The sequence below is a fragment of the Podarcis bocagei genome (genome assembly GCF_964188305.1).
Source record: "Podarcis bocagei genome assembly, chromosome: 9".
NCBI classification, from domain to species: domain Eukaryota; kingdom Metazoa; phylum Chordata; class Lepidosauria; order Squamata; family Lacertidae; genus Podarcis; species Podarcis bocagei.
Window position 1 is genome coordinate 64263581 of NC_138134.1, and position 16663 is coordinate 64280243.

Below are 16663 nucleotides of genomic sequence, written 5' to 3' on the forward strand. Positions count from 1 at the left end.
TGAGGTACCACTGTATTGCCAGAGAGGTTCCCAAGCCCATGTGTGCAGAGGAGTGTGACAATTTCCAGGATAGAAATGGCCAAGTAATGTGGGGCTGCTTAACCCTTCTCTTCACCTGTCATCCCCCCAACCAACCCATCTTCCCAGCTGTTTCACTGCAGCCTGACTTATTTCTGGAACTGGGAGTCAAGGGGATGTGGGCAAAATAGCTAGGCAGGAGGGGTTGCAGGGGAACAGGGAGAGCCATGGGGAGAGCTGTAGACTACATCCCATCTGATGCTTCTCCTCTGAAAATATATCTCACGCCCATCACCCTGCATTTATGGCCCTCATCAAACCCAGTGGCTGGGAACTTGTGTTAACAGATGGAATATATATCTACACCCTAAGCCTTGCTGAATCCAGGGCCAAACTAGATGTAGCATGAAGTCATTTGCATCTTTCGTCTAACATATTTGTTTACAAAACTAGAAGGCTCTCTGGAAGGCTTAACCCTTTCCCCTCCACCCGTTGTTGTTGACTTGCTTTTGCTCAAAATTGCCACTCCTTGTTGGTTTTCCGCCTACAGGAGGAAACATATGCATGTCTGTATCTCTGCTATAAAGGCAGCTGCTGAGTGATTTTTAGAGGGGAAATGGTGATTGGGGAAAGGATCCCTCCTCTGGCAATCTGCACAGAATTTTGCTTAACGGTTGCCATCAATTTGATTTTAATTAATTTTTATAATGAAATATTTTTAGAATGTTGGATTATTTGATTGTTGTTATCCGCCCTGAGCCCGGCTTCGGCTGGGGAGGGCGGGATATAAATAAAATTTATTATTATTATTAAGCAGATCCTCATACCTCATCTAGTTTGCACATTAGTGGCACTTTTGAGTTTTGGTTTAGAGTGCAAGTATGCACGAATAAGAGAAACTTTTTTTGTGCGCAGAAAGGCCTTGCAGAGAAAACCATTTTTGGTTGTTAGCAAGTTTCTGAATAAACCTAGGGTAATTATTGCCTTGGATATCTCTTTGTCAAATTCATCTCTGTTAGCCAAATCCTAGAATAGATTCTACTACATAAACTGAAGCTGGTGTTTATAGATGCTGCTGAGATATAAATAGACTTCTGATGGCAGGCTGTGTAATAGGTTTTCCATTTTCATAATTTGGAGACAGCCAAAGAGCTTGTTAGTGGGGTGGGGTGAGATGAAGAAACTCTGAAGCATACATAGATGCAACTCAAGGTCATGTCCAAGAAGCTGCAATACAACAAGTATTTCACACACTGCAGCTTTTCCTATCCAGCCACCCAAAGTTTATTATAAATCCTGCAAGTTCACCACACTCTGAACCAAATTAGGGAAGCGACTCAGATTGGATGTGATTTGTTAAGATTGCGAACATAAACTCACCAGCTGCAGCTGAACTAACACACCCCTTGGTAACCTCTAGATTAGATTACGGCAGTGCACGGAAGCTGCCTTTGAAGAGACCTTTGCTGTTCACTACCAGCCTCCACCAGCCAAAGGTCTCCCACACCCTCAAGCGACTTTCCCTTTGTTCCGTACTGCCTCCCAGAACCCCTGTGTAACGCCACCTCTCATTCTTCCATCAAATACCTCCTCAAAATCCACCTCGTCTGTGAAGACTTTGGCTCAACCCTTGATTTCCCACACCCTCCTGCAACTCAACCTATAATTAAGCCTAATGCCCTTAAATTAATCCTGAGCAATTGCATATTCCTTCCCTGCTTATCCCTGTCTCCCCTCCCCTCCCTCTGCTGTTTCCTCTGTGTCAAAGCGCAAAGACCCGTCTTGTTGACCTGCGCTCTGCAAGATGCCATCGCACACCGATGACACCACATGCGCAGGCCTGCTCAGAAATTGCCACTGGTTCAGAATTTGGTGACTGGTACCAGCTGAGAAAATGAGACCAATTGTGAAGGAGCTACACTAAGTTACTGGTGACTTTGTGGGCTCAATTCAAAGTTCTGCTGTTGCCCTTTTGATCCCTGTAACATCCGGGTGAAGGCTGAAGGGAAAGCCTGCTAAAATGTGTTCCCTGTCCTCCTGAATGTCGTCGTCTTCTTCTTCTTCTCCTTCTCCTTGGAAGGCCTTGCTTAGTGTTCTCTCACCACAGGAATCTCAAGCTTGGTGAATAGATGCAGTGCTTGGGCGTGTTCTGCACGTACAATGGAATGAGGTGGCAGAGCAGACTGTACCACTTGAGATTGTAGGTTGTGATGGGTGGCTACCACTTTTTAAAAGCTTTCCCACAGATGAAGCTTAGTTCCAGAAGCAAACAGGTGGAGGCCATAGAAGGCTGTACCCTGCACTTGGCCCATGGTCTGACAGTTCTCTACAGTGGTACCTCGGGTTACAGATGCTTCAGGTTACAGACGCTTCAGGTTACAGACTCCGCTACAAAAATAGTACCTCGGGTTAAGAACTTTGCTTCAGGATAAGAACAGAAATCACACGACGGCGGTGTGGCGGCAGTTGGAAGCCCCATTAGCTAAAGTGGTGTCTCAGGTTAAGATCAGTTTCAGGTTAAGAACGGACCTCCAGAACGAATTAAGTTTTAAACCCGAGGTACCACTGTACTTGCAAAGAGGCATTATGTCATTTTTACGGAGAGGAATATTCCCTTGACCTCACAGGTGGCTGAAGGGCGACCTTCTTGCAATGGCACAACACCAGAGGTGCAAGAGGTGTAGGGATGCTGCAGATTTCTGTCAGAAATGGAAACAGGAGTGGAAATTGCCACAATTCACATATTCACCCAAGGTCAGGAACAGAAATTGCACAAGCAAATCCAAACGGTCATCGCTAGTGTTTCTAGGTCTTTCTTCCACATACCCTTTTGCTTCTTATTCATTATTATCAATAGTGAGTTATTACAAGCCTTTATCGGTGCAAGTGAAGTACCATGTATATTGATAGTGTCATATAATTCGTGTTAAGCGTCTATCTTTTATGATTTTACATTTGTCTTCACAGAAAGCTGGTCTACTTACCCACCACAAGACACCCCAGCATTTCATCAGTAGAATGCTTGCCATGGTCTCTTCACACACACCCCTTCAATAAAATATTTGAGGGAACTGCCCCCCACCCCAAGTTGATGGGCATTGCCATTCAAATGCTGTGGGTGCACTGCATCAGGTGATTTGATTGTGCAGGGCGGGGTTCTCCCCCCCCCCATTTTATTCAATCTGGCACCCCTGATTGATAGAACAGAGAGGCTTCAGCCTTCTGCAATATTTAACACCAAAAACGAACAGGCCATTAACACCAGGTTTCCAGTCTGCTGGAAGCTGTCTGCACTGAGCCATCTACACTGGTACCTCGGGTTAAGAACTTAATTTGTTCTGGAGGTCTGTTCTTAACCTGAAACTGTTCTTAACCTGAAGCACCGCTTTAGCTAATGGGGCCTCCTGCTGCCGCTGCTGCACGATTTCTGTTCTCATCCTGAAGCAAAATTATTAACCCAAGGTAATATTTCTGGGTTAGCAGAGTCTGTAACCTGAAGCGTCTGTAACCTGAAGCGTATGTAACCCGAGGTACCACTGTACTCTGAACTGGGGGCGCTGGCTCTGGGTATGTAGCAAGGTGTGAGTGTGGTGGGGTGGGGTGGATAACACTCTGCACATGGGCAGGAGCACTCTCCACGTTTCCATCGCTGCCGATCTTTGGCGTCCAAGAGAGTTTACAACTGAGCTGCGTCCCCAAAATGGGAACGAAGAGAAGGGCGATGCTGAATGGCACTTGGCGGGGAGGAACGAAAATCTGGCCCCAGACGGGCGGAAACTTCAGCTGCTGTGTCTTCCTCTCTCCTGCAGCAGGAAGCTCTTTGAGAAATGCGTCGGGCAGAGAGGCAACCGGGGCGAGAGGCCTTCCTGCTCCGCCTCCCGGGGCTGCTCTGAATGCCCCGATTCCTTGCCGGCGCAGCCAGCAACGCGCGCCTGTGACGCGCGGGCGCGGGCGCGGGCGCGCGGCTCCCTCTTGCCTTCCCACCTCGCGGGCCACCTTGGAGTAGCGGCTGCTCCGAAGGCGGTCGCGGGCACAGCCGCTCCGGGAGCCGCCGGCAGCGGAAGCAGCCGCCTCCCTGTCCGCCCGGCCAAGACTAGAAACGCCCCCCCAGGAGGCACCTGCGCCGCCCTCTGCAACAGCGCCAAATGCGCGCCGGGAGGAGCCGGAGCCACCCAAGCAGCCGCGGCGTTCCCGGCTTTGCCTCCCCTTTCGACTTGTGGCTCCTTCTCCCCACGGTGGGTTTTCCCTCAAAACCCGAGCCTTCGTAGACGAGGCTTTCCGGGTTTCTCCCGCGTTGAGATCCATCCTGGCAGCTTGGGCGCCTGGATCCCGACCTGGAGGGTTCTTTCCGTCTGCGTTTTTACGCGCCAGGCTGCGAGCGGGGAAAGCTGCTCGGTTGCTGCTCCGATGAGGAATTTCTCTGCAAGGTCATCTCTCCTGGTTGCCGGTGCTGCTGCGGCGGCCGCTGCTGCTTCCCCCTGGCTGCGGAAGGTAAGCGGAGGCTCGGGGAGTTGCGCTTGCGATGGGGCAATGCAGGTTGCAGGCGGCGGCCGGTGAGGATCCTGATAAAAATCCTGCCGCGTCTCAAATGTACGTTGACTAGATTACTCCTAGGCGCGCGCGTAACTGGGGAGTAATTCATTCTTCCAAGGAAACGTGCCGAAAAGCGCATGACCACCGCCATAAGCACGGCGGAATTGGCATCGGCTTAGGATCGCGCTGCGCCTAATAGAAGAAATGGCATCCAAACCCCTTCCTCACAGCCTTGTTTTCATCGTCTCTCTCCCCTTCTAAATATGTAAATAGTATTATTATAGAAGTCCCGCTTTGATAGGAAGAAACCACATACTACTAATAGGTGAACTTTGCAGATAAGTTCAGTTGCCCTGGTCGTGGTTGCATTCATTTCAGGCACATTCAACCCTAATATCTTCTTTGCAGATATGTAGTTTTTACTGGCCCTTGTAGGGAGAAACCAAGAAAAAAAAGTTGCACGTGTGTTTTTGGTATGGGGGTGATGGGCAAATATGTTTATTTTAAAAGGAGGTCAGTCCTCTCCTTCAAGTGATCTTCAGTTTGCATGCACCAAAAATTAAATCAGGTCAATGGCCAACTCAAATTATGATATTATTAGTTACATCCCATAAAAGCTTTGACGCCTTTAGGATTGCTATTCTCCCCTAGAAAAGAATTGGAAGAGACATCCAATGAGAATTGCCTTGGGGAAGAGGGAACAAACGAAGGGGACTGGATTGAAGCCCAGATGCGTGACATGTGTACTAACTGTTTACGAGCTGCTTTGATGGCTGGATAATTTATTATGAAAATAAAGCACTTGAGGGAACTTTTCCCAGACGCAAGGTCAGGGCGAGAGGCCCTGGTGCTTTCAAGAGGCCAGCTGCTTCCTAGGCTACTTTTGCACAAACGATCCTTCCAGGCGACGTAAAGATCTCAATCCTTTTTAACTACGATTCTGATCTTGCCGGAAGTCTAGGTAAATTGAGGCCTGCACCAACCCAGGTGTTCTCCAGAGCACATACACCACCGTTCTGCTTTGCCTGTTTAGAAGTGTATGTGCAAGAGTCTGTAAGCCCAAAACAGGGGAGAGAGTCTAACTCGTACGCAGCTTTACTGTGAACGCAGCTTTACCTTGGGAATGCATTTAGTCTCGAGAACAGCAATCATCTTCCATATACACCCTTTGTAAAATTGGCAGTAAAAACCACCACTTTCTAGAGCAGACCTTAGCAATTGCACCACCATAGCCATTTTGGAGACCGGACGAAAAGGGACACCCTCATTTGTCGTTGCTCAGAATGAATGGAGGAGAGGATTAAGGGAAGATGCAAAGTTTTGCTTCTTTACCTTCGAACAAACACATTGAGTTTCTTCTTCCTGTTTCCAAGTGGTGGCTTGTCTGTAACAAAAGCTGAACAACAGACTAGGTAATATACACATGTCCCAAGTAGGGCATTTTAATTCTTGGTTTATTGACTTAATTATATTTCATTTGATGGAGGTGTTTTTCAATACTGCCTTCAGAGGGCTTTTAAAAGATAAGGTAGGGAGGAGAACTGCCAACAAACAGATGTATTAATTTTTTATAATAATAAAAAAATGGGTTCACAATATGTCCACTTCAGAGGCTTTTTGTCGACAAATGGTTAACAATATCTGGATAGAGTCCAGAAGGTTCTCTTTGGCATGGGGTTTGTTGAGATGAATGGGAGCTGCAGAGGAATGTGTGAAGCAGAACTTCCCTCCAGATCCTGCCCTCTATCACACTGCTGCAGTGTGTTCGGATTGTGCAGGGTGCCCCCTCCCTACTCAATCCAGTAGATAGAAGAGTCATTGCCATAGCAACACCACTGTCACAGCACCGAAATACTTCCTCAGTACAGGTGATGGGGAAAACAAGACAACAACAGAACACAAGCCTTGTGGCATCTTCCGTTAATTCACACGTACGGTTTGGGTGGCTCCTGCTGCCACTGATTGTTGTTGGGGGGCATTGCGGATGGAGAGGGGGGTATTTATATTTGTGCCAAAAAATTGCATCCCCCGCATTTTCTGTTTCCCCTGCCAGCCTGCATGTATCCTGGTACTCTTCTCCTGCCCCCTCCATTTTTCATTCATTGATTTCCAGATGGCTCTGCAATGCTTAGCCATGATTGTCAGCCCCCTCAGCATTGGCCAGGCTGGCTGGGGCTGATGGGAGCTGTAGTCCAGAGACAGCTGGATGGACACCATGTTGGCTTCCCCTGAAAGTCCACAGGAATGTGGCTGGGTCATAGGAAGAAGGCCTAAGCAGGGTGCAAGGGTATATGACTAGCCTGTGTGAGGTGGCTGCCTTGTTGTGCTCACTGTCCCAACAGGGTTGCCAGGAGAACAGACAGATATTCTTCTGGTGCTTTTGCTGAAAGAAAGGGGAGCACAGGAAGATATACAATACAATCATACCTCATGTTACGTCCGCTTCATGTTACGTTCTTTCAGGTTGCGTCCCGCGGCAACCCGGAAGTACCAGAAAGGGTTACTTCCGGGTTTCGCCGCTCGCGCATGCTCAGAAGCGCAAAATAACATCACGCACATGTGCAGAAGTGGCAAATTGCAACCCGTGTGTACGCAGACGTGCTGCTGCAGGTTGCGCTCTTTTTATGTTGCGAACGGGCCTCCGGAACGGATCCTGTTCGCAACCAGAGGTACCACTGTACAGTGGTACCTCTGTTTACGAACTTAATCCGTTCTTGAGGTCCGTTCTTAAACCAAATCCGTTCTTAAACCGAGTCGCGCTTTCCCTCATGAGGCCTCCCACTGCCGGTGCCCTTCCACCGTTTGGCTTCTGTTTGTAGACCGAGGTAAAGTTCGCAAACCGGAACACTACTTCTGGTTTTGCGGAGTTCGTAAACTGAATAGTTCATAAACAGGACTGTTCTTCAACCGAGGTACCACTGTATAGGCCACATTGTCTACCTCGCTCAGTGTTGTCAATTCTCAGAAGCAATGGTTCTCCTACAGTCTGGGACCCTTTTACAGGCTGCCAAGCTGAGAGGGTTCCTTCCTGCCACCTTCCCAAAGCTTAGTAAGTGCTTGCATGAGGGCTCTGACAGGGTCCTTCCCAAAGCCTGGTTTGCTCTTGCCCAGCTTTGGGAAGGAGATGGGAGGGCTCCAGAACCCTGCCAGAGCATCGTGGCTTCTTCCCAAAGCCCGGCACCATATTACCAAGGTCTGCCCCTGCCGGGGTCTTCTTTATGCGAAGCAGGTGCTCTGCCATTGAGCGATTTTTCTGTCCCAAGGAAGCCCTGCTGTCTCAGGCGGCAGATGCAGAGGGGCAGGTAAGGGACACCGCTGTATGTGCTCTGTGCTCCCCAGAGGTATCCTGCTGACCTTGGGTGCCATAGAGAACACAACTGCATTTCCAGCGTTGAACCAAACATCAGCTGCCAGTCTGGTTTGCTTCTGTACATGGAGTAGGTAAAGGTGACATCTTGTCCTGTGCCTTGGGCAGCAAAATGTCTTGGGCTGGGTCCTTCCCCAAAGAACTGTTCCCGTTGGTTCCTTGTGCATACCAGGACTCTTTAGGCAAGCATATAATATTGTGGTTTCTTCTCTCTTCCGGCTGATAACAAGTCCTCTGAAAGATTAAAAAAATTGTGTTTTTTGAGTTTGCTGTTCAGCTGTGATTCATTTGACAATAATTATTATTATTTATTAAATTTGTATACCGCCCTATACCCATAGATCTCAGAGTGGTTCACAATTGGACAGGCAGTACCTATCCCCAGACTGCAAACTATAAGCTATAATGCATGTCCTTCCAGGTATGTCCCAGAAAGAGGCTGGTGGGCCTGGGAAAGTTGAAGGGAAGATGGCGGCCCTTCCCCCTTAACTTACTTTTATAGCTTTAGGCAACCTGAAATTACAGCAATACTCACAATGTAGGAAAGCAAGGCAGGCAAGACTATCTCGGACCCTCTCTCTGCAGAGAAGCAAGATAACTAGAATTAGAAAGAAAAGAGCAAACTCCCTCCTTCCCCTGTTCCCTTCACTTTTCCAGATTTTGTAGAAGGCAAAGGAAATGGCCTGGTAGTCACCTAATTCTGTAAGAATGCTGAAGGGTATTGGAAGGAAAGAGCGGGGTTCAAACCCCTACTGGGCCTAAAACCTGCTAGGTGACTTCGGGCCGATAACTCAATTTCACCTTAACCCTCAATTTCACAGGGAAACTGGGTGTTAGGGAGAAGGGTTCTAGTCAATGGAATTTGAGTCACTTCTCCAATTTCAACAAAGTGATTTGCGTTCAGTGAAAAGCCCAGCCTTTCTTTTGATCTCTTCTTTTGCATGTGTACAGATCCTTCTTCATCCATTTCAGGGAGCATTTGAGCATGTGAAATAATACCAGGGATGGGTGGATTTGGAAGTTTTGGTTTCGCTCTGTGTTTTGCCTTTCCCCCCCCAATCCTAGGTCATTCCCCGCATTTCCAGTCAATTTGCACATTAAAGGCCTCATGAAAATTCACCAGTGAATGTCTTCAAAAACTTTTCCCCTCATGCAATGCGTTTTTTGCACATAATTTTCTCAAATATGTGCATTCTAATGCACATTTTACCCTAGTATGTGCATTTCTATACACGTCAGTCAGCTGGAGAACTGCACTGCAACATTCCAGGAAGTAAGAATATTGATGTATGACTGTGTTTCGGTTGGTGTGATGTTTCAGAAGGTGCAAACTTGGTATGTTTGCCTTTAAACTTGAACTGGAACAATTTCCCTCCCCATCCTTACATAAACACGCCAGACCTGAACTGATACAATCCAGTTTGCATAGGCTTTCCCAAATTTGGGCCTCCAGCTGTTGTTAGAATACAACTCCCATCATCCCTAGCTAGCAGTGGTCAGGGATTGTGGGAGTTGTAGTCCAAAAACAGCTGAAGACCCAAGTTTGGTATAGAGATGGATTGTTAATGATTTATACAGATGTTCTCAATTGTCCCATATGGTGATGATGGGTCCATGCCAAATTGAGGGGGTTGTGCAGGGTACAGACACGTTCCTATTGTTCTAGAATAGGAACAGGGAAGATGGGAACTGTCATACAGCAACATTTGGAAGGCCACAGATTCCCCAGTGCTGTCCTGGAACATTGTTGCATGTTGGAGCAGAGACATGCTGCCCCCGAAGGTCCTCAGACAAGGACTAATTCTCCAGGACTGAATTGGCACCTGAGCTGAGCGGATCCTTGCAGATTTTGGCATGCAGTCGGTCCATCTGGAGCCCCAGGTCACGCGCTTCGCCTGCTTGCAATGCAACTTGCTCTCAGCGGCTCTCTCTAAGTGAGACTGACTTGCCAGATGGCTGCCCAGAGGAAGTGCAGCCACTTTACTGGGTGCTGAGTCTTGCCCAGATTTGCTGAGTCTACGTTGTGAAGGAAGGCTGGTTTTGTGGTTGCATTAATTGGCTGGAAACCAGGTAGGAATCTGCTACCAGAGCAGCGACTGTTGGCTGATGGCTAAAGCGCAAATAAGCACAAGACAATTGGGAAAGAAATGGTGAGCCTTAGCTATGTTTGGACAGAAATGTAGACAAGTATCAATGGTAACACAAGGCAGATGAAAGGGAAGTTGCCACGACACTGTTGCATTGTATTACTCATTTTGATGAATGATTTGTGGTATTTTCTGATCTTTTGAATTACTATGATTTTATTGAATTGCATGAATCGTTTTGATGAATTTGTTGTCATTTGCTTTATTTATGTGCCATTGTGTTTGATAGTACGATTGCAGTATTTGGTTGTTTTTTTAGGGGACGCGGGTGGCACTGTGGTCTAAACCGCTGAGCCTCTTGGGCTTGCTGATCAGAAGGTTGGCAGTTCGAATCCCGTGATGGAGTGAGATCCTGTTGCTCTGTCCCAGCTCCTGCCAATCTAGCAGTTCGAAAGCACACCAGTGCAAGTAGATAAATAGGTACCGCTCCGGCAGGAAGCTAAACGGCGTTTCTGTGCGCTCTGGTTTCTGTCACGGTGTCCCATTGCATCAGAAGTGGGTTAGTCCTGCTGGCCACATGACCCCGAAAGCTGTCTGTGGACAAACACCGGCTCCCTCAGCCTGAAAGCAAGATGAGCGTTGCAACCCCATAGTCGCCTTTGACTGGACTTAACCATCCAGGGGTTGTTTACTCAGAAATAAAGTCCCGTTGAGCCCACTGAATTCACCTCCCTCCTCTTCTTCCCCACCCCCATGCAGTGAATTATATAGATTGTAAGTTCCTTGAGGTAGGGACCTGTCCTCTTGTACTTTGTAAAGCATCGTGCCCGTCGATGATACTCTAGAAATTATAATAATAGCTTAGTAATTGTAATTAATTGGCAACTAGAACTTGGACGAATCATGAGCTTCCTAGGCAGACGTCCAGCTTTGACTTGAAGGCCAGTTGACACAGTAGATGTTTCAGGCGTACTCTTAAATATTTGGAGTACTAATGAAACAAACACAGATCTGTCTTCCCCCAGAAGGATCTGAATAGTTTCATTTTAATTTTGTTTCTTTGTTATTATTATTATTTTCCTCCCTGCTTTCTCAATAACAGCCAAACGTCAACACATTTTGGAACACTGCAGCTTCCTGGAACGGTTTGTGCTTTCTCTGCAGTGTCCCTTGATTTTTTTTGATTTTTTTTTTGAAACACTGAGCTGGCAAGAGACCTCCCAACCTGCAGAGGTGAGGTTATTATCATTACCATTATTATTAAATTTCTTAACCGGCCTTCATCCAAGGGCCACAGGGCAGCTTACGATACAAAAACACAAGAACACATAAGGTTGAGCTGCCATAGGTCTGCAGCTCCTGAGTTTTAAAAGATTCCTAGCAAAGGGAGGCACTACCCCATTCCCCTACGTTTTTGAGCCGTTGTCTAATTAGCCCTGTTTAAAAATATACCCACTTGGAACATCGCTGCCGCAATTTCCTCCTATTTGATCTTGTTATGCCTTTGTCTGCTAGATAGGAACAGGCCTCTCCTATAGGGCATTTTCTCCCTGCACACGTACTTATAAGACCATGATTAAATTGCTTCTGAACCTTCTCTTTGAATCCATCAAGGAGGCAGCCAGTGGGAAATCTGGGGACATGCTATAATTATGATTGCTCCCCACCCCACCAGTTGTCATTTTGGAAGTTCTGTCCCCAAGACAAAGGGCAAAGCAAAGGCTGGGACCTTTCCCTTTTCTTCTTCACAATGGAAGTCCCAACCAGCCAGTTGGTCTCTCTCAAAAATATATGCAAGAAACCTACCACAAACACATGGCATCACTCATCCTGTGTGTATTTACAGGAGAGTAAGTTCCATTGAACTCAACAGGACATACTTTTGAGTTACAATGGATGACCCAAGTCTTTTTTTCAGCCTGTGTCTATTTTGGTTGTGCTCATTCAATCAGTCCTTACCGCATCAATCTGCAATCTTGTCTAAATGCATTTGCACACACAAACCACATTTTTGCATGCCTTTTGCCCTAAAACTGCATTTCAATATGCATTTTTGGTTGAGCCACAAACTGCATTGCAATGTGTGGAGAAGCGTGAACTCTGAAAGATAAGTGCTTATTGATCCAGAACATGCAAATAAGGTCTGTTCTCTGAAAAATGCAGACATTTCTCTTTTCTTACTAGGCACGCGTAGGATTGTGTGCAGGTTTATCACTCGATGACTGTAACTTTAATGATCTCCAGACATGAATGGTCTGTCGATGAGATAATTCTCTTCCATGGAGGACTCTTATAGCATTTTAAACACAGTGATTTTTTTATTTTTATTTTTTGCAAAGTTGGTGTGTGCAACCAGCTGCCAAAAACCAAGGGGTGTGTGTACATGTGTGAGCCAGCCTTAAGTGTGGCACATCTAAGAGCCAGGGTATTATAGGTATTTTGTGAAGAAGAACCCAGTGCTTCCATAGAAAGCTGGGATGGAGTCCTCCTCTGCTTCTCTCCACTGTCGCCTGCTGAGCAGGAGACCAGAGCTCCATGTGCAGATGGACTTGGTTTCAATCCCTGGCACCTGCAATTAAAAAGGCTACGGTGGCAGGTGATGGGTAAGACTATCTGCCTGACTCCCTGGAGAGCCACTGCCAATCAGGGCAGACAGCATTGGGCTAGACGGGGATGAATCTTCTCACCTGGCATATGACAGCTTCCCTGTGAAAACCTTTTCCTATCCATGAAGTCAGAGAAAGAGAGACCCCACAGAATAATACTGTATTTTTAACGACTGTGTTGCAGGAACAAATTCAAACAGATCCAGCTGTTTCTGCTGCTGTGACAGACACTGCTCCTGTTGAGCTTTTTGTTAGGCAGCCTATTAAACGCATGAGCAGGCTATGTCTACTCTATATATTCCCAATTAGGTATTTTTAAGCTATTGTGGCACCTTCAGAATGGTACATTTCAGTTCCTTGTAAGAACATAACAATTCATAAAAACTGAGTCGTGGAGTTGGAAAGGATCCTCTGATTCATCTAGTCCACCCCCTTGCCCCTGACTGATTTAGTTTCTGTTCTGTGGCGACTTGCTGAAAGAATGTTGCGACTGTACTGTTTCTGCTTATTATTCTTGTGTGTTATGTTATTGTGACATTGACTATGGTTTTTTTGCTGGCTTTATCAGACATCCCAAGCAGTGGTGTAGCGTGGGTTGCCAGAGCCCAGGGCTGTGTGAAGGAGGGGTTAAATAACTGGAGTACACATGTGCATTCAGCTGCCTAACGGTGTACGCATCATCCATTGCCTGGGGAGGTCACTTCCTGGTTCACATGGGGAATCCGTTTAAATGGACCCTAGTGATGGAAGTGTGTGGCTGTATTGAGGCAGCATCGGGTACTGAAAATTTGCACCCTTAACAATTTTGTGCCTGGGGCAACCGCCCCTATAGCCCTCCCCATGCTATGCTACTGGGCGCAAGCCGCCTTGGGAAAACAGTTATTTTGAAAGGCAGCTAACATTTTTTACTAAATAAAATGCCTGTACAGTCTCTGCTTAAACATCTCCAGTGAAGGAGAGCTCACCATCTTCCAAGCCGCTGTTCAAAGCTCATACTGTGAGGACGTTTCTCCTAATGTTTTGTGATCGTGTCCACCTGCTTCTTCCTCTGTTCCAGAGCAGATGAAAGCTTCGGCCTCTGGTGCCAATACTCGAGTTGGCCTTCGATAAGCTCATACTTCCTTTTCAGAACAAGAGCTTACCTGCACAGTTTGAGTGTTAAATTAGGCAATACATTATTATTGATGTTTATCTACCCAACCAGATAAGGCTGCTATGAAACTGGAAGCTCTTTCAATGTAGCTGGAACCCTAAAACACTTGATGCCCTCCGTATGTTGTTGGACCACGGCTCCCTTTATCGCTGACCATTGATCATGTTGGCTGGGGCTGAGGGGAATTAGAGTTCAAAGCATCAAGCTGGCAGGAAGTTGAGGTAGGCTGCTTTAGACAATAAATATACACACATATTTACAAGATAGCTGGATCCCTCCTGTATTAGTAATGTAGATTGGCAGAAATGCCTTTATCCACCCGATAGCTCTAGCACAGATTCTACTATAGCCTTGGCCACTTTCAGACATCAGGTTTTGTCAGGGCTGGACCAAGACATTTATCTGCCTGAGCCAAAACACAAGACATCACAGACTGGTTGGATGCAGAGGAATGGTGAGAGGAATCAGCTGGGGAAGAAGGCTCAGAGCCAGGGGACTGGTGGTGGGACAGTGATGTGTGTCAGAGGGAGAAGAGGGAGAAGCCTGGGAGGAGGTGTTGGAAGCTGAAAACAGGGTTTAGTGAGCGGGGGGAGTCTGTTGCAGAGAGAAGTCCAGAATCAGAAACTGAAGCAGGAGAGTGGAATGACGGAGGCCAAGAGGCAGAGATGAGTCAGGCTGGTGAAGAGGCATGGGTATATTCTCCTGCAGTGACAAGCTTCCATCCCTTGCTGGTCTCCAGAACTAGGAGAGGAATGAAGAGGATGGAGAAGTTAGCTTCACACAGGCACAGTCTCAGATTGCTTGGGAAAACCCCTGGAGAGAAGGGACTTAGGCAGCTGTGGGGAAGTGAGGACCTTCTGTGCTCATTGGCACTCCTGTGTTAGATCCTCTTCTTGCTAATAAACGTGAACTTGCTCGGTGTGATTTACTGCCGTCTTGCTCCTCTCACAAGGTAATGCATGGCCCCTTCCAAAGCCAGCAAGATTCTAGTTGACATCATCAGGTGATGGAGAGCATCCTTCACCAAACTTGAGTGCTAGCTTAGGGAACACGGGGCACTCCGTACAACTCACACAACTCTTTCTGCTCCAAGTCCCTCATCATCTGCTGCTTGAAGCAGCTGCCTCATTCTGCCTGATGATAAGGCTGGCCCTGCAGTAAACCATAGCTAATGGTTTGATGTGCTTCAGCCAACTTGCTTGCTGTTCTTCTTTCCGCTCACACGGGGGAGAAACAAACCATGGCCCTCAGATTAACATTACTTCTGAAGCAGGGACTGTGATTTGTTTTGTTCCAAACAATCCACAATGATAAGCCAAGGTTTTCTTGGCTTATTGGTTGCTGTTTGTTTAGAGTGGAACAAACCATGACTCCTGGTTTGGATGTAACACTGATCCAAGGATTGTGGCTTATTTTTTCCCCACCACAAGCTCAGATGCAACAAATTATTGTCTATGTTGATGTCTGAATGTTGCAAAGAAAGAGAAACATATTTAACCAAAATAAATAATACTTTGTGGCAAGTGAATTTATGTCTGTTTTAACAAAATTGCCTTGTGGAAAATGCTTTATGTAGATCATTTCCTGGTGAAACTATTATCCATTGGGTGAAATCGTGTGTGTGTGTGTGTGTGTGTGTGTGTGTAAACTGGTTTGTGGACTTTGAACTCTGCAGCTATTTTGCTGAAACAAAGACCTGTGATAACTGGTATTCTAATCACAGATATTTAGTTACTTATTAAATCTGCAAAACTCTTGCATCAACGTGAGTAACTTGGTTTATTGCAGGGTGTGAGTGTGAGGTGAGCAGTTTTCAAAGTTCATTTAAAGTTAATTTATTTATATTAAAATGGAGGAGTCCACAGTAAATAAAAATATTTATACCAATAGTCAGAACCATCAAAAACAAAAGTGGATCGCTACAACAGAATACAGGAAGCAGCAATAAAACATTTAAACTGATGAAACCTAAAAATAGTAGGGCTGAAACCTATCTACATTGCAGAAAGTGACTTTTTTTTTCCCAGACAGCAATGGAACACTTGCTAAGTAGGAAAAGATAGTGTAATCTCATGGAGCAGAGAGTTCCACATTCCTGAGTGCCAAAGCAGAAAAGGCCCTGTCCACCACGTTTGGCCGCTATTCAGGGTTGCTGGGAGCTGTAATCCAACAATATCAGCAGGAAACCACATTGCTTAGTTCCTGAGATAGGGAGTCCATTATTTAGGCACTTCAGTCCTAAAAACATTTAGGGTTTTAAAGGCAAAAGCTGTTGCAGCTGACACTGCAGAGGGAATATCATCCCTACCATCTCAGATACATTAAGTTGGTAAGATGCCCTAATACCTTGCCATGGTCTTCAAATCCGAAAGCTCTTTGTCTATAGAAACAGTTGCTATGGTGCTGCACAGTACTGTATTTATATAGATGATTTGGACTGAACAGAAGGGCAGCCATCTTCTTTTCCCCTTTCCAAGTATATGGATTCCAAAATAATGTGCATCATTTTTTGTGACTTGCTGATAAATGCAATGGCTAAAAATGATGAATAGGGCACCAGTTCTCAAACTCTGTGCAGAATCTGCTCATACATGGAGAAATCATACGGCATTACAGTTGTAAGGTTTGTTCTGCTATTTCCTCATGTTCATCAACCCTCCAAGGAGGCAGGTGGTTCCTTTGTGACAAACACTCCTAATGCCAGGGCACAACTAAATGTTACAGACCTGATACAAAAAGCTATGATACAAAAGCTATATTTGTCAGATTCAATAGCTTTCTTTTCCTAACCTATCTAAAAGACTTCCCACCTATCTGAAGACATGTACATATTCTCTGTGTTGTACTATTCTGTGCGCATGAGATTGCAGTCTTCTTTCCTCTTTGTTTAGTTGTGTGT

General features: G+C 46.2%; 1 protein-coding gene across 2 annotated transcripts in view; it reads left to right on the plus strand.

The window, feature by feature from the left end:
• Positions 1 to 3994: 3994 nt before the first annotated feature.
• Positions 3995 to 16663, plus strand: part of GPRIN3 (GPRIN family member 3) — a 49814-nt gene continuing 37145 nt past the window's right edge. For both annotated transcript variants that reach the window (XR_014011367.1, XM_081207046.1), the window contains exon 1: positions 3995 to 4509. The gene's annotated coding sequence lies outside the window, so the exon portion shown is untranslated. The remainder of the gene's footprint in view (positions 4510 to 16663) is intronic.